Source organism: Canis lupus, chromosome 1 (assembly GCF_011100685.1).
Source record: "Canis lupus familiaris isolate Mischka breed German Shepherd chromosome 1, alternate assembly UU_Cfam_GSD_1.0, whole genome shotgun sequence".
Classification (NCBI taxonomy): Eukaryota; Metazoa; Chordata; class Mammalia; order Carnivora; family Canidae; genus Canis; species Canis lupus.
In genome coordinates this window covers 74854241-74877661 of record NC_049222.1, presented here as the reverse complement: position 1 = coordinate 74877661, position 23421 = coordinate 74854241, and the positions used below count along the sequence as shown (strand labels likewise).

At 38.1% G+C, this 23421-nt stretch overlaps 1 long non-coding RNA gene across 2 annotated transcripts in view; it reads right to left on the bottom strand.

The window, feature by feature from the left end:
• LOC119867318 overlaps window positions 1-22945 on the bottom strand; it is a 66430-nt gene extending 43485 nt beyond the window's left edge. Inside the window, exons 1-3 of one of the 2 annotated variants that reach the window (XR_005353151.1) lie at window positions 22728-22945; window positions 21012-21218; window positions 15943-17346 (exon numbers count right to left, since the gene is read on the bottom strand). This is a non-coding gene — a long non-coding RNA (uncharacterized LOC119867318). Of the gene's footprint in view, window positions 1-15942; window positions 17347-21011; window positions 21219-22727 lie in introns of those variants that run through there. The other variant, XR_005353152.1, reaches the window with a different exon arrangement.
• Window positions 22946-23421: the final 476 nt, after the last annotated feature.

Sequence of the window (23421 nt, the reverse complement as noted above, 5' to 3'; positions counted from 1 at the left end):
TCCTGGGTTCAAAACTAGAAAAAAAAAATCCAACTTTTCTAACCCATATCTTTTGCAAAAATAACTTATCTCCAAGGAGAGATGTCACTTTAAACATATTTTGCAGTATGCAAAAAGAGGTGTTAACACTATGTAATTTGCCCCTAGGCAAAATTAGAAAAATTATAACTCTTGGCAACTTACAACTATTGAATATATTTCAAGGTCAGTAGCTTAGATCAGAATTTTTGCTCTTGATCTCCTTATTGCCTATCTCTGAATGTTTGAGCTTATGCTAAATATACTTTAATCTAGTACTTGCTGCAGCCATAACTATTTCACTCCACAAAATACATTTTATTTTTATTTTATTTTATTTATTTATTTTCACAAAATACATTTTAAAGGCATTTATATATTTCATGGTCAAAGAATAGAACACGAGCACTATTAGGCTACCCAAAACACTCTGTTCTCTAATTTGCTTTGGATTAAATATAGTGTGCCCATCATAAATCAATTTCCAAAGCCCATTTTTTCACTTGCCTTTACAAGTGTCTTCACATCTTTCTTTACCAAAAGATGTTTTAATGCCCACAAAAAATATATAATCCATGTGCTAGTTGCAGGCTTTGAAAAAATAACAAACATACCCGCATCTGCTTTAGATTATGATGGTAACAGTTCCAAAACTAACTAGGAAATTGAAAAAAAATATGACAACATTTACTTGAAGGTATTGGAAAGCTGCTAAGGTAACCAGAATTTGAGTGCGCAAGAGCCTAGACAGAAGGGCAGCTCAGGTCACCTGAGCTGCCCTTCTGTGTGCTGCTTTTACCTTCAGAACATTTACTGAGTCATGTCTTTATGAGGAATTAGAATCTGAGAAATTGGGCAGAAAACTATGACTAACAGATGAAGAAGCCAACATAACTTTTGGAAATCTCACAAAGAGAGGAAAAAACTAGAGTTTGATACTGCCTGGAAGTGGTATTAGAGTGACCAGGAATCTAGAGAGAAAGGAACAGGGACAAATACTCATCTCAAGCTGCTCAGAGCAAAAGCCTGAAAAATCCAACAGAAAACTCCTGAAGACATAACAGAGTTTTCAACAATCTGATATTCTGATTAGTCTAGGAAGGACCTCTCAAGAAAAGAGACAGCAGTGAACATCCCAGGCTTTCATTCCTATTAACAGACATAAAGAAGAAAGTAGATGGAGCTTTATCAAATTCAAAACTCAGCCTTGGGTCAGCACTGTGTCTAATTAGAATCTGCCCCCATTTCAAGCTGCTTACCAAGGGGGATGGTAAACCCCCTCTAGAAGGAGCTAACATTACCCTGAGTCCCCAGAGTTTTCATTCACAATGCCTGGTATTCAATCAAAAACCACCAGGCATTAAAAAAAAAAAAAAAACAAAAAAACAAAAAACAAAAAAAAAAAACACCAGGCATACCAAAAAATAGAAACAAAAGAATAAAAACAGACAATGGAAACAAATGTACACATGGCCCAGTTATTGGAGCTATTCAGACAAATTTTAAAAGGTCTATGATTAATATGTTTTTTTTATTAATATGTTTTTTAAAATATTGGACGGTATGAAAATTTCACCAGAAACTTTAATACACTCTTTGAAAAGCATCAAATAGAAATTCTGGAACTAAAAAACTGTAATAATTGATAGGTTTCACAATAGATTGGACACAATAAGAGAATCGAGGAGCTAAAAGACAATGAGTACGAAACATCCAGGCTGAATCACAGAGAGCAAAATACATGGAAAATACAGAAAAGATCATTATTAGCAAACTCTGAGAAGTTCTGACAGATCTAGAACTGAGCCCCAGAAAGGAGTGATTGAGTGAGACAGAAAATAAATGTGAATAGATGGTGGCTGAGAATGTTCCAGAACTTCTGAAACAGCCAACATTTCACCGACCAGGATCAATACAGGAAATTCATAACTAGGCACGTCAGAATAAAACTGACAAAGAACTTTTAAAAGCAAAGAAAAAAATGAGGAAAGGAGCCAGAGAAAAAGACACATTATCTTCAAAGGAGGAACAATAAGGCTGTCAGTTGAGTTTTTAGTAGAAAAATATGGAAGCCAAAGGATGATGGAATACTGCCTTTACAGCACTAAAAGAAATAACTGCCAATCTAGGCAGCCATATGCAACAAAAACATCCTTCCAAATAAAGATGAAATAAAGGATATTTCAGACAAGCAAAAGTTGAGAGCATTAATCACTAGTAGACCTGCATTAAAGACAATAAAGGGAATTCTTCAGGCAGAAGGAAAAATGATCCCAGGTGGAAACAAAGACATAGTACAAGAATAAAGAGCATCAGAAAAGGTGAAAACTTAGGAAAATAAAAATGAGTACAGACAGTAAAATCAACACTAAACTGTCTTGTGGAGTTAAAAAATATATGTATTATATCATTTGTATATATTATATATAATAATTATATTATATATAACATAATAGTGCATATGTTGTTTATAATGCATACTTTTTGTCATTTTATATGACTATAATAATGCAAAAGAGGGGAGGAAATGAAGGCAAAGTATTAGAAGTTCATAGCATTATTTTGAAAAGGGCAACATGATAATAAATCAAGGATAGATTTTGTAATCTCTAGGGTAACCACTAAAGAACAGTAAAAGTATATATAAATAAAAAGTTAATAAAAAGGAAAAAATAGAACAAAATGAAAACAGAAGCCAGCACAAAATTGATACCAAAACCTGTAAGATTATTACAAGAAAGAAAAATTATGATCAATTTTCCCATGAATGTAAATGCAAAAAGGCTTAATAAAATACTAGCATATCCAGCAATGCATATAGAGGGTAATACATCATACCTAAATGAGTTTTATCCAGGAATATAAGGATACTTACATATACTAAATACTATGTAAGCTAATACTAGAAAAAATCATACAATGCAATTCCCACATTAATAGAAAGGGGAGAAAGAGGAGAAAAAAATCATATATCATCTCATAGATGTAAAAAAAAAAGCACAATTTGAAAAAATATAACACTTATTCATGATTTAAAACAAACAATTGGAAACTAGGAATAAAATGAAACCTCCTAATCTCAACAAAAATATCAACAAAAAAGCCCACAGGGCATGTGACACTTGGTATTGAAATATTGAAGGCTTTTCTTTTGTGATTGGGAAAGAGACAAGGATGTCAGCTATCGTCACTTTCATCCCACATTGTGCTGATGGTTCTAGCAAGAAAAATAAATAAAAGGCATATGGTATTGAAAGGAAGAAGCAAAACTATCATTATTTTCAGATGATATGATTGTATACGTAGGGGTAAGAAAAGAATCCACAGTGAATTTAGTGCACTTACTAAGTTTATTGGATACCAGGTCACTAGACAAAAATCAGTTGTGGAATGTATATTAAAATCACAATGAAATACTGCTACATACCCATGAGAATTGCTGAAATGGACAGAAATGAGTATGCAAAATAATGTTAGCATTTATATGAAGCAGCAGGAATTTTCATATACTATTGTGGGACTGTAACTTTGTACAGCTACTTTGCAAAACTGGATATATTCAGGCCCAGTGATCAGCAATTCTACTCCTAAATATATACTCAACAGAAATGCACACATGTGCATCCTTCTCCACCAATCCCCCACAAAACTTTGTATACCAAAGCCCTTAAAAGTATTACTTGTAATAGTTAAAATCTGCAAACAGCCTGTTTGTCTATCAACAGTAGCACAGATAAATACATGGTAGTACTTTGATACAACAAACTATTCTACAACTATGCAAATAAACCACCCAATTCTACCTGGGCGAATGTCACACACACACACAAAGCTGAATAAAAGAAGCCATACAGAGAAAGCACATAGTCTATGATTCCATTTGTATAAAGTTCCAAAAAAAGGCAAAATAAATCTATGTGATAAAAGTCACACTAGTGCTTATGTTTGGGGTGGTGATTTCTGGGAGACATCACAGGGGAAGTTTCTTGGGTGCTGGTTAAATGGGTGTGTTCTCCTTGCAAAAATGTGTTGAGCTGTATGCTTATGATCTGTGCATTTTTATGTATGAGGGCCATCAGTCAATAACAATTTATGAACTACATCAATAAAAATAATTATTCCTTTAGTGAATGCCTTCTATGTACAAGAGACTTTGCTAAGATTTTTGGAAAACGCAAGGGTTATAAGGTGGTTGTGGAAATATGACTTAGAACATAGAAACAGAAAAGAAGTGAGGGACACCTAAAATTAGAGCTTGACCCATGTAAAGGCCATGAAGACCACAGGACACATGTAAGTGGATTTTGCCCCACTGGTGTCTTCCTTCTCCTCTGTTTGTTGGGACACTGTTTACCACACTTTCTGGAAAAGCAGTGGTGATGAAGAGCCAGGATTCAGAAACCAGACCGACTGGATTCAAATTCTGGGTCCCTCTCTCACAAGCTGTAAGCATTGGGCAAATCAGTTACTGCTCAGAGACAAGAGGGTAACAATAGTCCCTAGCTTTCAGCCTAGCAGGGAGGATTGAATAACATGAGGCAGACAAACTCCTCACCAAAGAGGCACATACGAAGTTCTTAAGAAATGTTACTGTTCATCAGTCCCTGGGTTGTAATTTGGGGAGAAGGGAATCATATATGAGGGTCCCCTCCAGAAGCTTGCACACAGGAGGAGATTGAGCTACTAGCTACATGCAGTGTGATAAAAGCCTTGCTACAAGCATGGAGTAGGAACTCATTCTAGTTATCGCAATCCCAGGAGGTGACATTTGAGTGTCAAAGATGCAGAGAAGTTTACCATGCCAGGGAAAAGCTGTGGCCAAGGAGAGGTATTCATTGGGGAGGAGAAAGCAATAAAGAAGGTGCATCTAAGCAGAGGGAACATGAGCCAGATGTAAAACCATAAGGACTGAACTGTATTTGGAAAACAACAACATGATTCAGTGTTAAATAGAAATTAATTTAACACCAACTGGCATATTAACAAATATATAGAACATTTCAAGACAAGCAATAAATATTTTTTAAAAATCTCTTGGTTTAAACATTACAGGCTTGTCAACATTATCCAACCATTAGCTGCCCAAAGGGGCAATGGGTTCAAAAGAACCAGCCCAATGAATTGTCTACAGCATTCTATGCTGACAAGGCCTGTGCTCCAAGATAGAGAAGAACCATGCTGGTGGATTGGCCCAGTCCAGGTGTCCCATTATATTGACATAGGAAACAGGTCTAGATTTAGAAGTAAATTGTAAATTACATGAAATGTAGCCAACTAGACATAACCCTTATGCTGTGAAAATTGGGGAGTCTCAATCAGAGACTGAGGAAGAAAATAAACATGATCTGTTAATCATTACAAGCAGAGGGCTTTTCCAAAATGCACAAACCCAGCTTCTTAGTCACTGCTAACTCCCAGATCCATCAAACATGAACATCCGGATTAATGACTTTTATGCATAAGGATCCTTGCTGCACCCTGGACACTGACCTGCAGCTAGGACGATGAATCGCATACAGAGTCACGTGATTTAGTTAGCATTGATAGTGTGCTCTGAGCAGGAAACCCAATCCCCTGGACTGCCTCTCAGAGAGTATCACGGTGCCAACATGGGGAACCTGGGGACTCAAGCATGGAGGTGGAGTGCCATGAAGGGGAAGAGGTGGAAAGAAGGGCAGGCAGGGAAGTGAAGGGGAAAGCAGAAAGCTGAGATTCTGGGGTCTCTGTCCACCATTCGAAGACCTTTTTCTATTGCCTAGCTCTGGGGAAGATGCTGAGGATAAATCAGGGAACACATGTGATTCTGATTTTTTAGGGCTGCAATAGAGATTGTTTAAGATGTAACAAAAAGAAGAAAAAGAGAAAGGGAAGGTCAAATCTGCCTAGCCTGTTGGCTAACAGAGAAGAAATGCCATCAGAGCTGGTCCTCAAAGGATGTTTAAGAATCAGATAGAGCCCCTAAAGTTCCTGTCAGTCCCCTTTTAGTCACTACTTCCTATTGAAGTTACTCACCCTTCTGACTAAGTTTGCCTGTTTTTATGCTTTATATAACTGGAATCATGAATTACATATGATTTTTGTGTTTGGCTCCCTTTGTTCAACATTGTGCTTATGAGATACATCCATATTGTTGTTTGTAGATTGAGATTCTTTTCATTGCCAGATAATCTTCCTTGTATGAGCACACCACTACTTATTCATTCAATCATTAGTAGGAATTTAGGTATTTTTTGGTTTGGGGCTATTATGAATAGTGTTGCTGTAAATGTTTAAGTATATGGTTTGATAAACATAACATAAAATGTATTGTCTATATACCTAGGAGTCATACATGGTTGGGTCATACAGTATGGGTCATACAGTATGTGTAATGTTGTAATATAATCTATCCTTAAAATGAGGTCAGTATTTTACTGATTCTAGGAAGCTAGAGTTGAGTGTTTCTAAATTCAAAGTATTTAATAAAATCATATTATATTGTAAAAAAATAAAAAAAAGAAGAAGAAGAATCAGAGAGAGTAAGAGGCATAAAGACCCAGAAGTGTGCAGATGTATTTTATACTGGTCTTATGGTCCTCATGAACATCATATATGCCAGTTTCTTCTGAAGTGGGAAAGATTGCCATAATCCTGTTGGAAAATCATTCCATGATCCATGGACCAGGACCTGTGACTAACGTAGGGATCATAAGGTCAAGGGGCTCAGGGGATTAGGAATCAAGAAACCTTCGTTCTTTTCTTGGCTGCCAACTCCTCTGATATGCACCAGTGGGAAATCCCCACAGTTTCATTGGCAGGGCTGCTCCATTCCTAGAGTCTTAGATATAAAAGTCATAAGTCATTTCCACTGGTCAATTCTACAATTAGATAGATTTTAAAATATCTACTACGTAGAAACTCAGTGTAAATATCTGATATGTAAACTAGTTTAACTTGACCTGAAAATTAATTATTTATTTTGAAGTGCATAAGCCTATTTTCTGTCAATGGGAAGAGAGGCAAAGAGTAAGGACAATGTACCACCCCTCTAATTGCTAAGAAGATGCAGTGTTTTAATGGAAAAGATTTATCCAGGCTTCCTAAAATCAGAGGTGCTCTGTAAACATAGCCATCATTGGTTTGAGCTTATTTTTCCTCTGCCGTGGAATTTTGCATTCTATGTATTTTTATTGTAATTAAATTATTTTGACCTTGCAAATGAGTGCCAAAAATGTACTGATCCATAAAATGGCTTTTCAGAAGCCTGCTAGCTTTAAAATACTAGATATTAATTCAGAATTGTCCGAGTTAGGAGATACTGGTATATTTCAAAAAACAAAGTAATTTGTCTTCAGAATTTAAAGGGAAAGATTCTAAGAAATATTTCCATGAGCTTTTAATGCATAATATTTAAAAAGAAGAATTTAAAGAGAGAAAGTCTAAGAAATATCTCCCTGAGCTTTGAACACACAGTATTAAGACCTCTTACATTCTATCATCAGTAATGCCAGTGACCTTGCAAAACGGAAAAAGGCATCAGATAAACCACAACAGTAGGATCCTCCTGTAGGATCATCTCCAGGTAACTTAGACTCCAGGAAGCTTCAAAGAAAAGTCCTGAAATCTTGGTTTACACTGCACCAAGCAAAATCTGGAGAATGTGAGAAGGACGAAAGCTTAACTCTTATTTGAAGGAGAGAAAGCCAATGATTGTTTAGCCCTTTCTACCCTATTATTTCAGGAATTTCTCTTGCAGAAGTTTGTAGGTCTCGTGGCTTCCGCAGAATGGAAGATGACAAAAATAGTCTTTAATTAACCAGCTACAAAGTATGCTAATGGCTTTTCTTCACCTCTGGGCAATTGCCTTGTGCTGGTCTGACACATGTACCTTCAAGGTCATTCCACAGTCTTTTGAAAGAGTAATTTGTTTGCTGCCAGTTTTTAAAATTTTTTATGTTCAAATAATAAGGGATGGTGCCCTCGGGTGTGCGAGGTAAGGGACCTGGCTCCTGAGAGCCCGCAGATTCACCCCAGGGTCCTGACCTGTGTGAAGCGTGTCCTGGCCTGTAAACACATCAGAATGACATTAGCCGTGTATTTACAAAGCAGGGCCCTGAGTGGGTCCATTATGACTGGTCTAATGGATCTGCATTCCTCTAAGTGCTTTTTAAGCTGTGTAGACTGCTCAGCCAATGTCCCTTCAGGGTACTCGAATGTTTAACGGCCATAAATAGCAAGCTAGTCCCCCCAGGGTGATCCTGGGTTGTACTGAGGAACAGTGAAGACAGGAGGCACAAGTCCGGTCTGTCTTCTGTCACCATTTCGTCCATTTTTCTGAGTCTTTGTTATCCTTATTTATTCAACTTTCCTAAATTGGAGAGCAGAGAACAAACTAATGTCACCGTCCTTCCGTTGGTTGACTATCCATCATTTGACTACCATGAGTTACTTCCATCAGTTGAGTTATATCCCATCCACTCACACTATGTTAATTACCTCCCTGTGCTAATTTAATCTGCCCACCATTCCTACCTCAATAAGTTAAACACTGTTATTACCACCACTTGACAGTAAGAAAACCAAGAATGGAGATGAAAGAACATGCCCTAAGTTACAGAGGTAGTCCACCTAGTGCTATCATTAACCCCACTGTGAAGAGGAGGAAAGTCAGCTTTAAGAAGTAGCATGTTCAAGGTTGCAGAGCTAGTAGGGGTGCCTGGGTGGATTAGTCAGTTAAGATCTGCCTTCAGCTCAGGTCATGATCCTAGAGTCCTGGAATCAAGCCCCAAGTCGAGCTTCCTCCTCAATGGGGAGTCTGCATTTTCCTCTTTCTGCCCCTCCTCATGCTCTCTCTCTCTCTGTCTCTATCTCTGTCTCTCTCTGAAATTAAAAAACAAAAAACAAAAAACAAAAAAACAGACCTAGTAAGTAAGTAATGCAACTTGAACCAGGTCTGAAGTCAAGTGGCATTTTGGGTTTGCATCTTAAAACCTACTAGAACCCAGAAGATCATCAGAACCATGTAATCTTTGCTTTGCAAATAAGATTTGAACTAGCTAAGATGAAATAGGGGTCGGCAAAGTATAACAGTTCAGGACTTTCACAGCACACTCCCCCCTAGACCCCTAAACTGTCACCTGATTTCACTTTTTTTTTAATTTTTTTAATTGGAGTTTGATTTGCCAAGATTAGTATAACACCCAGTGCTCATCCCATCAAGTGCCCCCCCATCACCCAGTCACCCCATCCCCCCCCCTGCCACCCACCTCCCCTTCCATTACCCCTTGTTCATTTCCCAGAGTTAGGTGTCTCTCATGTTCTGTCACCCTCTCTGATATTTCCCACTCATATTTTCTCCTTATTTCACTTAAGAGAAAAAGACCAAAAGCCAGAAGAAGGTCAGTTGGGATGTGAAATAAGCATAAAAGTTGGCAGCAATCAAAAACTCTTTAAAAAATAAACATCTTTGTTATCTTTTAGTTTTCCCTTAGTAATTAATATTTCACAGTCATTTATTTCCAGTATTCTTCCTTTCTTGTGACAAGTTCATTAGCTAAGATCATCAACCTTCTTTAAAATCAGTAGGAGCACAATATTTGTATCTTTGGGGTAAATACCCAGTAGTGCAATTGCTAGGTTGTAGGATAGCTCTATTTTCAACTTTTGGGGGAAACTCCATACTGTCTTCCAGAGTGGTTGCACCAGCTTGCATTCCCACCAATAGTGCAAGAGGGTTCCCCTTTCTTGGCATCCTCACCAACATCTGTTATTTCCTGACATTAATTTTAGCCATTCCAACTGGTGTGAAGTGATATCTCATTGTGGTTTTGATTTATATTTCTCTGATGCCAAGTGATGTTGAGCATTTTTTCAAGTATCTGTTGGCCATTTGTATGTCTTCTTTGGAGAAATGTCTGTTCATGTCTTCTGCTCATTTCTTGATTAGATTATTTGTTCTTTGGGTATTGATTTCAATAAGTTCTTTATAGATTTTGGATACTAGCCCTTTATCTGATGTGTCATTTGCAAAGATACAAATGTAATGATCTGAAGGGGCACCTGCACCTCAAGTTTATAGCAGCAATGTCCACAATAGCCAAACTATGCAAACTATGGGAAGAGCCCAGATGTCCATTGACAGATGAATGGATAAAAAAGATATTATCTATGTATACAATAGACTACTACTCAGCCATCAAAAGAAAAAATGAAATCTTATCATTTGCAATGACGTGGATGGAAATTGAGGATATTATGCTAAATGAAATCAGTCAATCAGAGAAAGACAATTATCATATGATCTCACTTATATGTGTAATTTAAGAAATAAAACAGAGGATCAAAGGGGAAGATAGAGAAGAAATAAAACAAGACAAAATGAGAGAGGGAGGTAAACCATAAGAGACTCATAATCATAGGAAACAAACTGAGGGTCACTGGAAGAGAAGGGGATGAGGGGACGAGGTAACTGAGTGATGAAGATTAAGGAGGGCATGTGATGTAACGAGCACTGGATGTTATATAAGATTGATGAACCACTGACCTCTACCTCTGAAAACAATATTATATTGATAATTGAATTTGAATAAAATAATAAAATCAACAGGGTTTCTTCAGCTAGTTATAATGGATTTGATTTTTTCTAACCATAAATTTCTGTTTATGTGTATGCATATGTGTGTTTATGTATGCATATATACCCATATGCATATGTCCTTAGAATTTTCACATCTGGAATAGAGAATTAGTCAATACTGTCAAACATAAATGTCTTTAAATTCAGACAAAGACATGTCTTACACTGTAATGATATAGGTAATATTTAATCAGAGTGTTTGACCTGTAAATAGTCTCAATAAGTATTATTTGGATGAATGAATTATTTGTTAAGCATTCTCTCTGATTAAAAAATAGAATTTTAATCTCTAAATATTTACCTTGCATTTATTCACTGGACTTTTAGTGTGATCAACAATATGTTAATCATAAGTAAAATATCCTAAAACCTTAATATGTGCAAATAAAAATATATTCTAAAATATGGGAAGAAAAGAAAGCTTTCTAAAAAATGATATTCAGATCTTCTTGAGAACTACTCTGAGGTTTAAATAATACACTGAATACTCAGGAAGAGGAAGCATAAAGTAGTCCACGTGTATTTAGACCTTGCACTAGTTCATGGAGTCCAATTAATCAGTCTTTCCAGCCTTAGGAATATATATATATATATATATATATATATATATATATATATATCCCATGTTTTCTGATTATCTTTCTTCTAAACGTTGTGCAGAAACACATTTTAAGTGTATTTAAGTGTATTCTCAGTGAGAAACCAAATTTCATAGTTTCAAGATAAACCTAAGAGCCCTAGACCCCAGGTCAGTGTTGACATATGCTGTTGCTGATCTCTGATAGACAAGATAAAGATAGTTTATATCTAAGTCTGACAACACAATAAACCATATATTTTTTCCTAGGGGCAATTTATTAAACAAGAACCACCATGATACAGAGAAGTCTTGTTTACTAATGAATGCTTTTATTCTTATCAGTGTTTTATCATATAGCAATAAAAGGTAGTATAAAAATAAGATAGCTAAGGATATGAGGTCCTCCTTTCAGAGATAATATTCCACAAAAGGTTTCACGCCTACCACTCAGACCAGGGCTGGATCACACTGAGTGAGCAGTTTCCATCTGGCAGGGGAGCTGAGTCCTGCAATGATAGAATGCTTCCTGTATCCAACACTTTCAAGACCTGTGTGGGCAATAGGCTTGGTGGGATAGCAGATCATCTGCTCAGGCAAGGCTTGAAACAAATAGCTGTACTGAAAGCTGAAATGGAACCTGTCTCATCAACGTGAAACAAAAACTTGTCAAGTAGGCACTTTGGGGTTCGGTTAATGGCACCGCACCTAGAGGCATTTATAGAAGACAGATTTCTCCTCTGCCCTTTGTCGGTGGCAAGTTGTATGTTAGACATTAGCTGTCATTGACTTGTTCACAGAGCTTATTCATTATTTTATACATACTGAACTCTTCAGGAAGTGTGTAGACATAGAAAATGCTCCAAAACTGCCCATCAAGGCCCTTACCAAGCTGATCTTTACCTGTGGAATATATCTTTATGGCTCCAATCCCACAGACCTCTCCTTCCTCTGAACCCTCAAATCATCTCCAATCTGAATCATTTGCATGATGTTCACTATTTACTGCTTCACACTGGGGTCAACAGTAGATTTCTAGTCACCCAGAGCCCCCAAGGAAGAGCCCCCAGACCTCACTTTGACAAGCTATAGTCACTCCTGATAGGATGAGGGACTTCCTGATAGGAAGCTTTGGCTTGAGAGAAGGGAAAGGGGTGTTAGCTGGTTCTGCTAGACTTGAGCCCTGGAGAAATGACCTGGGAAGCCTGAGGATGAAGCTAACACAGGGAGATAGTAGAGCCCAGCTGAGAGACAGAGAAACACTTGGACCTTGTGTCTTATGTTGAGTCTTAAATCTTTTAATGCCCAAAGTCAGCCTAAAACTTTCCAGTTATATTAGACAATAAATTCTTTTTTTTTTTAACCTAAGCCAATTTGAGTTGAATTTTCTTTAGATGGGACTTGTGATACTTAATTTTATGTGTCAGCTTGACTAGGCTAAGAGATCCTCAGATAAATGGTAAGAACATTTTTTTCTATGTGTGTTGGTGAGGATGTTTCCAGAAGAGATTAGCATTTGAACTGTCAGACTGAGTAAAGAAATGCAGGTAGGCATGATCTAATCCCAATCCATTGAAGACCAGCAGAGAACAAGAAAAGGTGGATGGAGGGTGAATTTGCTCTTTTTGTTTGAGCTAGGATGTCCATCTTCTACCCTTGGATGTTGAATATCCTCGTTCTCAGGCCTTCAGACCCAGACCAGGACTTACACCATCAGCCTCCATACTCAGACTGAATTACTCACCAGCTTACCTGGTTCTGCAGCTTGCAGAAGGCAGATAATGGGACTTCTTGGCCTCTATAATTATGAGAGCCAATTCCTATAATAAATCTCGTGTATATATGTATGTGTATATATGGATAGATAGGTAAGATAGGTTAGAGAGATAAAGAGATAGGTAAAGAACAGAGAGAGCAAGCTAGCAACAGAGTTAGAGATATATCCCATTGGTTCTGTTCTCTCTGGAGAACCTTGACTAAGGAAGTAAAACAATTCTAAGTGATACAAGTGTGCCATGTTTCATCAGTACAATTTCACCTTTTCCAAGAGAGGATCATGCTGAGTGCCGCCCCCCTCATAGCCTTAGTTTAATACAAAATATGTGGTAGTCACTAAAAAATGTCTCGCTTCATTAATTTTCTGAATTGTTCTATTTCATTTGATACTGAAACTAGAAAGGAAGCATAAATTCATTATGGCAATGGGGAACCCACTTTCTGATTCCAGGAAGTCTGATGCTCCCCAAGTAGGGCACTGGCTTCAAATTTGACACCCTGCCTAAAGCTGGTCACCACTACCTCATTACCTAGTTATTCAGAATTCACAATCCAAATGAAGATTGACTTAAAAGACTATATTTCTACTTTGAAATCAGTATTTTCTTTATATGTATTTGTGGTCAAATCCCCTGAACTCCAAAATAAAGACATATGGGAATATCTTATACAATTCTAGTCATATAGTCACTTCTTTCCACAGGTGGGGCAGTTATACATACAAATCTTTATGGATTTTCCCAGGTAATTTACTTCATGGAAGGTTGCCCTGTTAAATAATATATTTCCTCCAAATCCTAAGACTAGTCAACATGCAGATACTCTTTCCATAATTACATATGAAAAAGTTAATAAAAATATATAAAATGTGTATGTGTATACATATATGTGTATACATACTATCTAGCCACTGAGGTGACTACATGGTCAGCTTGGTCAGAAAAGCAACCCATTCACTTTGCTCCCACTCAAAATCCACTGGGGTATGGTGTATTATTAATCATTTTTCAGTTCTTCTGAAGCCGCAGTTCTTGCTGAATATAATCACTCTGGCTGAATATAACCTCTTTGTGAAATTTTTTTTTTAATTTTTATTTATTTATGATAGTCACAGAGAGAGAGAGAGGCAGAGACACAGGCAGAGGGAGAAGCAGGCTCCATGCACCGGGAGCCCGACGTGGGATTCGATCCCGGGTCTCCAGGATCGCGCCCTGGGCCAAAGGCAGGCGCCAAACCGCTGCGCCACCCAGGGATCCCTCTTTGTGAAATTTTTACACCTTTGGGCATTATCATTCACTCAACTGATGTTCATTGGTGCCTACCTTGTCATGAGGTTACAACAGTGAACAAAATAGTCAAAGTTCCAGCCCTCAGAGCATTTATATTCTCATAAACATGACAGGCAATATATAAACACACAAGTAAATGATTAAGATTGTTTCAAATAGGGTTAAGCATTTTGAATAGAATAAAACAGGATATATGAAAAAAGAATGGCTGGGAGGAATGAGGGAAATGTCACTAGGTGATCAGTTTCGAATTGTGATATGCTGTTTGCTCGTATCTGAAAATCTATGTATGTATGGGCTTTGCTTATCTTTTCTTTGCCTCTTTCAACAAAACCTTTCTCATGTCAGGGTAAGGGGTGGAGGACATTATCCATTTTATTAGAAATTACCTGCTCTCTCCTCTTTTTTTCCCCATAGTCCTTCCTTCCTTTTTTCCTTCTTTTCTTACTTTCCTTCCACTGAGAGAGATCGTTTTCTTCTTCCTTTGGAGGGCCTTCCAGGTGGTCCTGGTGCCTCTCTCTGGTATAACCTGAATTATACACTTGTCACTTCCATTTTTAAAGATACCCATTGCACCCAGTGATCAGCTCTTCCACACATGGGCAATACGTTTGGTAGTTGGCAGCCAGTGTCTAAAGACTACTGAGCTGGGCAAGAGGACAGAACTCCTAAGGTTCTAAGTGTGTATATATGTATATATATACACATCTTCTATCAAATATAGCCGCAGATGTGGTACAAGTGGTTAACCACTCATTCTGAAGTTATGGGATGAATGCCTCTCTTCAGACAAGACTCTAAGTGTGGGCTATCTGGAGCACCAGTGCCCTCTCATGGATGAGCTGTGAAGCATCTTCAAGGGAACATGCACAGCCTACTTTTCTCCAAGACTCTCAGCCACTGTCCTCCTTCTCCACAGAAGAGGAAGATCATGGTGGGGTGTCAAAAGAAGCTGACCTTGCTCACTCCTCTATTCCCTCCAAGAAAGGAACCTGTCCTTAGCAGGTGTCTCAGTCCTGAAATCACCATGTTTAAGTATCATTCTTAAATCTTCCATCCCAGCTAATTATGAATTTGCCTAAGACAATTAACTTTCAAGAATTATGAGTCCTCTACCAGATAGTGAGAAAGAATTTATGTAGCTCCTTCTTAACAGCAGACTTTGACCTTAAACAAAAGAAAAGGCCTCAGGAGCATGGGGCAACTCAGAATACTGGGAATGGTTTAGGAAGACAAGGTTCACCCTTATAATGATTTTGACTTATGAATCTAGTAGATTCATTATAAGATCTTAATTAATGTTCACAATAACTCTAAAATGCATGAACTATTATTATCCTGAGGTATTTTGCAGATGAGGAAATCAATCCTGACACTAAAGATCCTGGCATATGGTCAATATTCAATAGATTAGTCTTTCTTACTCTGCTATTTCACACAGCACAGTAGAAGGAAAATCTGCACAAAAGAAGTCACTCTCTCTTAATGTCTAATGAAATATAAATGGTGAAACGCATGATGGGAAAAGCAGAGTAGAGAGGAAAATATAATCAAACACTACCATTTCTTGAGTATGAGACCAATCTTATTTTTTTAATCCAATTTTTATTTTTGATTCAACCATTTAATAAAGATCTTAGGTTTCTAATTAACAAGAAGCATGTATATCAAGAATTGTGGTATTTTTTAAGTGAAAGTTTACAGAGACTTTTCTTGATAAGAATGTTTTCTAAAGACATTACTCACTTTTTATCTAAACTTAAGCTAGCTCCTAACCCCCTCATGAAACAGGCATACATCTCATCAATATGACAGCCAATGCTTTTTATGCAATCTTGAAAAATGGGTAAACAGAAACCAGTATGTCCCTATAAAGTAAAAACTCTGGGTTTGCTGAAGGGCCAGAGGCCATGTCACACTAATGACAATGTTATTATTAACACTGCTATCATTATCTTCATTATTATTGGAGACTGAGGATATACATTGGCAGGAGGAGGTTTTTAATGGATTTTTGTAGGACCAGGAATGCCTAAGTTCAGGATAAGATAAGAGCCTCTGGATGGGTTTCTTCCTATATAGTTTAGAAGGTGTATTTTTTCTTCTTAAAGGGTGAGAGCCTGAGAAGTCAGCCATTTATTCCCATAAACATACTGGCTGTTTGGCAGGGGGAGCTTTCTTGGAAGTGTCCCAGTAGCAAAAGGAGAAGCCAATTTAGGATTAAAAAGTATAGTAGAAAATCTGCCTTATGAATAATTTATAGGATAATAACTGAGAGATGACCCAGGTATCTTTCTTGAGAGTCTTATTTTGAATGACAACACTTCCCTCAGAAGAATCCCTATAAGATGCCTGATGATTATGTTTTAGAGATACATAACTAGAGATTCTAAGCATTAAATTGCCCAAAATAACACAGAAAGTGATGGAGTTAGTCTGAACCCCCCATCAGAACCAATCCTAGTGCTCTTTCTACTATTCCCTGTTTCTCCCAGGTAGACCACCAAGACTCTGACCAAGTCTCACAGGCACAACCAACTACTGTTTACATTTTTTCTGCTTTACTGTTTAATACCTAGGCAGCAGTGAGACTTTTTGTTATCAGCCACATAGCTGAGCTATGTGTTCTATCTAATTGTATTCCACAATTCTCATCATTTTGTGGCCAGTGTGTAGATGGGGCCATCATTACGTGACCATTGACCATCCATCACAGTTAAAAAGTCTAATCAGTCTTAACTGGCACAAAATCAACTTACAAGTCTGTCTTGACTGGCACCAACATTTCACAAATGAGTCAAGTATTCGTTGATTCTTCTACAAAAAAACTCTTGCATAGGGCTCTGACTTTCATATCCAATAAATCAGAACTTCTTTAAGAGAGCCACCATGAAGATCAGAACCTCTAGTCCAGTTTATATCATTTGCCATAGCATGCTCACCATCCAAAGATTTATCCCATTCCAGTTGACTGGTTTGCTTCACTTTGTGAGAAAAAACATGCACCAGGAGATCTTAAGATGGCCACAGTGATGGTACTCCTTTCCATCTCTCTAGGCATTGGGAAGCTACTGAGGAATAAAACAGATATATTTCCTTTCTGCAAGAGTTTATACTATCAGTAGATAATGTTCATTTAGGCTTCACAATTATAGACTGTAAAGGACCCAGTTATTAATTCTATTAAGGTTTGTTGTTTTGTTTGTTTAATAAATCAGGTCTATATTTACAGTTAGGAACTCAATTTTTTATCTGTAGTGGGAAAATCATTTAACACAAACCTTGTTAAGAGCTTACCTAGTTAATGATGGCACACTAACGCTATATGAAATTTAGAGCTTTTTCCACACAAATTGGACCTATCTCTCTATCAATTAACCACATTTAATCTCTCCTCTTTCCTCTTTCTTTTACTGGCTGCCCACCTCTTTCCACTTCCTATTCAGGGTTAGTAAGTGAAAGAAAGCATGAACTACCATCTGTCAAGAACTCTGAGTTATAATTCTGAAGAAAGTGGTTGTGGGAAAGGAAGACCTCAATGTACTCCTCCACCCAACAGGACCATAGTTAACTGAGACATGGTTTTTGGCATTTCCTCTTATTTCACAACAATAAAGTAAGGAAGTATATATTTGAACATGTATTTGGTATCTCAACAGAAAGCTCCTTATCTCCCCCTCAGCTGCCTGCCAAGCCCCAGAGGATTTCAGGGTCAATGATTATCATCTCTCCATTCAGACACTTTGACATCTGTGAATATGTTGACCTTGAAGATTGGACCAAGTCATTCCTAACAGATGTTAATTTGATTGCTCAGTTCTGACCTCAAGTGAGGTCTGGCTTTTGTCTTCATCACTATATTAAGATAGTGATAACCTCCCTGAAGTCATAAAAATGCCTTGATAAGCCTTATCGATCCTGGATTTGAAATTGAACAGATAACCCAAGTGTATTATGGTAAACTTTTAACCTACTCTCTAAGACATATGTCCACCAAGGCAGAGACAAGAGTTCATGATTTTTGTTTCATAAAGGCTTCTCCCTCATTTGTTTTTATATTAATAATTACTGCTTTAAAATTAACACAATCCACCCTGTCCACTTTGCATTTATTTTTGTGAGCCTCTGATAAGAGTAAGGATCATTATCATCAGGAAGTCATTGAAAATCCTCCTCTAAGAAAAAGCATTATGAAAAAATTGGAAGACAATAGTGAGACATTAAAAATTGTGATATTCTACCTTCATACAAGTTCTGTAGATTTCAGTCCCATGTTAGAGATGATAGCTCTCTATATGTGTAGCTGAAGACACTGAGGTCTCTGGAAATAAAGCTATCTCTTACTGTTGTGTCCTAAGAAAAGAGCATGACTTGGAAGTCAGACTAGGTTCAAATACTAGCTCCACAACTTCCAAGCTGGATGTTCTTGGGAATATTACTAGACAGAGTTGAGTATGAATTTTGTAATAGGTAAGATGAGAAAATATGTACCTTTGTTATTAGGATTCAAGATACCCCTTCCTTCCATACAAATCATGAAGAGACACTGAAACCCAAGTTTCTTTGTTATCCACACCCTTAAACTTTAACTAATAAATTAACTATATATTAATGACACATTTTCTGCTGTGAGAAGCTTCCTAAACTGAGGTAGAGATACTACTGGTCAAATGCTTCCAAACTGGCAGACACAGGGCTTAAGTAGGAAAATAAAACATCAAACAGTCACTAAACTATCTAACTGCCCCAGAACAGGAAAATTGTGTGCCTTAGAGACCTGGAACAGATGGACTAAGGTTAGGAATTTGGTTGAGGTGGTAGGGAAAGAGATCTGTATATAGTCAAGTAGGGAAGGTAGGAGCAAGATCTAGAAGGTTCTAGAAGAAGCCACTGACAGTTCTAAACCAAAACAATCCTTGGGCTAGGCCTCCAGCAGCTTTATGTCTGCCAGCCTCTGGATTATTATTTTTTTTTAATTTTTTTTTTAATTTTTATTTATCTATGATAGTCACAGAGAGAGAGAGAGAGAGGCAGAGACACAGGCAGAGGGAGAAGCAGGCTCCATGCACCGGGAGCCCGACGTGGGATTCGATCCCGGGTCTCCAGGATCGCGCCCTGGGCCAAAGGCAGGCGCCAAACCACTGCGCCACCCAGGGATCCCCAGCCTCTGGATTATTAAATGCACAGTGTTGCCAAAGGTTTCTGGAGGGGGGAATCCCTCCAGAAAGACAACTACATTCCAAGGCAACTGAGTTGACCTTCAACTCTCCCTTCCTGTTTGCTGATGGAATTCTTTTAAACTTGAGTGGAATACTTTTCATCCCATAATTACAGCTAAAAGGCTTAAATTTCACAAGCTTATTTCAGACAAGGTGTTGATGAATAGGAGTTCCAGTCAAAATATAATCAACCAATCAGCAAGTGTCAGTGACTGGTTATCAGATCTTTTTTTGCTGTGAAAGAGGAAAGAGGTGAAGGGAGCAAGACGCTGGTCAGCTAAAAGGAGATAAAAGGTCATATTACCAGAAGAAAAGCTCATGGAAAAGAAGTTTTATGTCACAGTTTTGTCTGAGAGAAGGCTGATGGCAGCCGGGTGGGGGTAATAGAAGCTGACCAAGCTCCAAGGTTGGTTTAGGGATATTGTGGGGTTAGGGATTTGTTTTGGCTTGGTTTAGTCAGGCTCTGCAGGTACCATAAATCTGTTGCAAAGATTTATGAACTACTTTTCCTTTGGTGATATTTATTGTTCACAGCACTAGTTGTCTTCTTATGGAAAATAAAAAGCTACTAATAGACTGATAGCATAGGTACTGGAAGGGAGACTCCAACCCCTACCAGATGCCTCACCTCTCCCTGCATCCTATTCCCTCTCTGGTTACCCAGACCAGTCAGCCATCCCATCATTAAGTCAGGTATGCAGAGGGCCAGTCAGTCAGACATTCAGTCACACATTCATTCAGTCAGTCATTCAGCCTATCAGTACATCAGACAGGCAACAGTCCATGTGGAATATCTAATCTTCCTAACTAATCACCTATTTTGAACTCTATTCATTTCTTATACCAATTAATACACCCTCTGGTGCAGATTTCAATAAGGATATTTAAAATGCTAACCACCCCTAAAGTGTTGTTTGGCTACTTCTAATGGTGGCTAGTCTTCCAAGTCACAGACCAGATTTCACTCAACACTGCATATATTGACTCTAAATTGTTTCAAAAGAAAATTACCATGGAGACAATACACTTGTCCATCAATAGTTAAATAAATTATGGTATACTTCTAGGATAAAATAAAATACTGTACAGCTCTAGGAAATAATGAGGACATATACACAAACAGCTATGGAAAAAATGGAATGCTCTTTAGCATTTTTGAAAAGTGAAAATGGATGAGCATAGGATGCTGTATATAACAAGCCTTCCCTTGAGTGAATAAAAGAATTTATATCCTGTGTATATGCACAAATATCTCTAGAAAAATATGCAAACACTAGATTTTACTGATTAGGTGCCAGTATTAGGTAATTTGAAAGTACTGGGATGGAAAAGTGGTATTTCAATATTTGCTCTTTGTACTATTTCTAAAATAAGTTCAGTATAAAAGATTAAAACATTAATAGTCTTTTCATACACTACAGAACAGTTTTTTGATATAGGTATATCTCAGGAAATATTCACATATTTATTCATTCGGTTGATGAAGACGGAAGCCACCAACACCCCTCATGCCTCACCTGTGAGGAGTGACACTTCTGACACTCTTTGTAAAGCTGTCCTTAGCTTGGTGCTGCTCTTCAGTCTCCATGGCTGCACATGCTCTGGCTTTGCACCTGTTCCCACCAATTAGGTCCCCTACCCATAGGCCACAAAGGCCCTCTGGTCCTTGGCACTGGGCGTGTCTGTGTGAGCTCAGTGGCTCTGTCTTCTGCCTCATTCACATCCTGAAGAAAGTACACAAGAAGTTAACAAGGAATAATATGCAATTCTTTTCTCCACAGTTAAAGGTGAATTCCTTAAGCACCCTAAACAAAATATACTCAGCAAAAGCCAAAAACAATAACAAGAGCTGTATTCTTAAAAACACTTAACAATTCACTGAGATTTTTGTTGGTATCATTCTACTGCCCTTAAATTAATTTCAAGGGAAAACTGGTGAACTTTTGTCCTCCAGGAAGTTTTTCTTTATTGTCCTACCTCCTTGTCCTTCTCCCTCCAACTTCTTTCATTCCTTCCCAATCAAAACACCACTAACAACACCCCCTGCTAATCGCTATTTTGCTGTCAGGCCTAAATGGGTCAAGACTCCAATCACTAGTGAAACAAAAGGCAGTGTGTTTGGCTTAGATCTGGGAATGTACAAACTGCTTGTCTAACTACGAGTTTTCATATGCTAATACATTATAGGGAAGCATTCCTGCTGGGCGGGAGGCCACTGACTCAGGGTAGACCCAGTTTTCAAGAAGGCAACGGATAGGGTAGGGTAAGCGGACTCTCCTCACTTTTATAAACCTGCAGCTTCCAGGACTTACTGACACAGAGATAGCTTTGATGTGATGCACAGGATATTTTTAAAAATTTTTAATTAGTAACTGATCCCTCCAACATTTGGAGGTTTCACAAAAATCTAGATCTAACATCCCTTTGTGACACAATTGGCCAGCCAAGACCTGAATCCCTCCTCACAGCATTTGTCTGAGCTGAGTAATGACTGCACCTTTAATTAAGGCATGGTCTCCATTTCAACAAGGTGCCAGGTGCTAGGCTGTTCTGGAGGTATCTATTGCTGAGTGACAGATTGCCTCCCAAAAGTCAGTTGTTTAAAACAATCATTTAATTTTGCTCCTAATTTTGTAGTTACAGGTAGGGGTTGGCCAGGCTGTGGTAATCTGAAGGTTTGATTGGGCTGGAGATCCAAGATTGCCATTTCCAGGGCTCCAGTGGATGCAGGTGATGGTGCCTGGAGGACTGTAGATTGGAGTACCAATAGGTAGCCTCTTTAGCACGGTGACTGAAGGGAGGGAGAAGAGACTTCTCACATACTGGCCTCTTCCCCTGCAATGAGTCCTAGAGAACCAGGCAGAGCAGCATGGTCTTACAACCTAGTCTCAGAATCATTCTGTTGGCTGAAACATTCATAAGCTCATCCAGATTCATGTTGGAGGGAAACAGACTCCACCTCTCACTGTGAGATGTGCCAGAGAACTTAAGTCTCACTTACTTGATCTGTTTTGTAGATCCCACCTCCACCCCTGGGGCCTGAATGAATCATTGATAAAAACACATCTTCCTCTTCCCTTCCTGTCCCTGCTTTCTCTGCTCTCCCTCGAAGCAGGCAGGGGACAGTATTTACTGAGTACCACCCATATGCCATTCCTTATCTTACAAATATTTGTAGAGCACTTATCTTGTGCCAGACACTTTCCATACATTTTCTCAAATTTAATACTCACAGCAGCACTGTGTGGTTGATATTATCCCCATTTTGCAGATGAGAAAACTAAAGTTCAAAAATCAGATATTTTGAATGGGATTGTTGTACAGCTTCAAAAGGGTTGACCCAGGATTCTAAATGAGCTGTTGCAGTGTGTCACATGCCAAGAGGGATTATAATTTTTTGCTTTGGTCCCTGAACAATATCTCTACAAATACATGGTGATGTACTGCATGTCTGGTCTGAGTAATAAATTGTCCTCATGTGCACAAATTCTCTGGATCATGTCTCAGTGGAAATAATGCACAAGGTCTCTCCATCAAAGGGCAAGTGTCTGAAAATTCACAGATCCTTGTGTTTTTCAGCGTACCCTGGAAAAAAAAAATCAACATTTCTTATATGAGAATCTCCTCTCATCCCCCCCAAAAAATAAATAAAGTATTTGAGCCTCCAGTCACAGGCTCTAGAATGCAGGCACATGCACAGATTCATGCAGTGGGCTGCTTCTCATTTTCCTTCATATTTTGGGTGGCTGGGAATAGATAAGCAATGAATCAAAGAAGGAGAGATATAAGAGAGGGGTAGTGAGCTAGGGGGATACTAAATACCTGTACTCTCAGAATAATAAGATCCTGAGCAGAAGTATGGAAGACTATAGCCAATTTTTTTTTTCCAAGTAAGCTCCACTCCCGGCATGGAGCCCAATGTAAGAT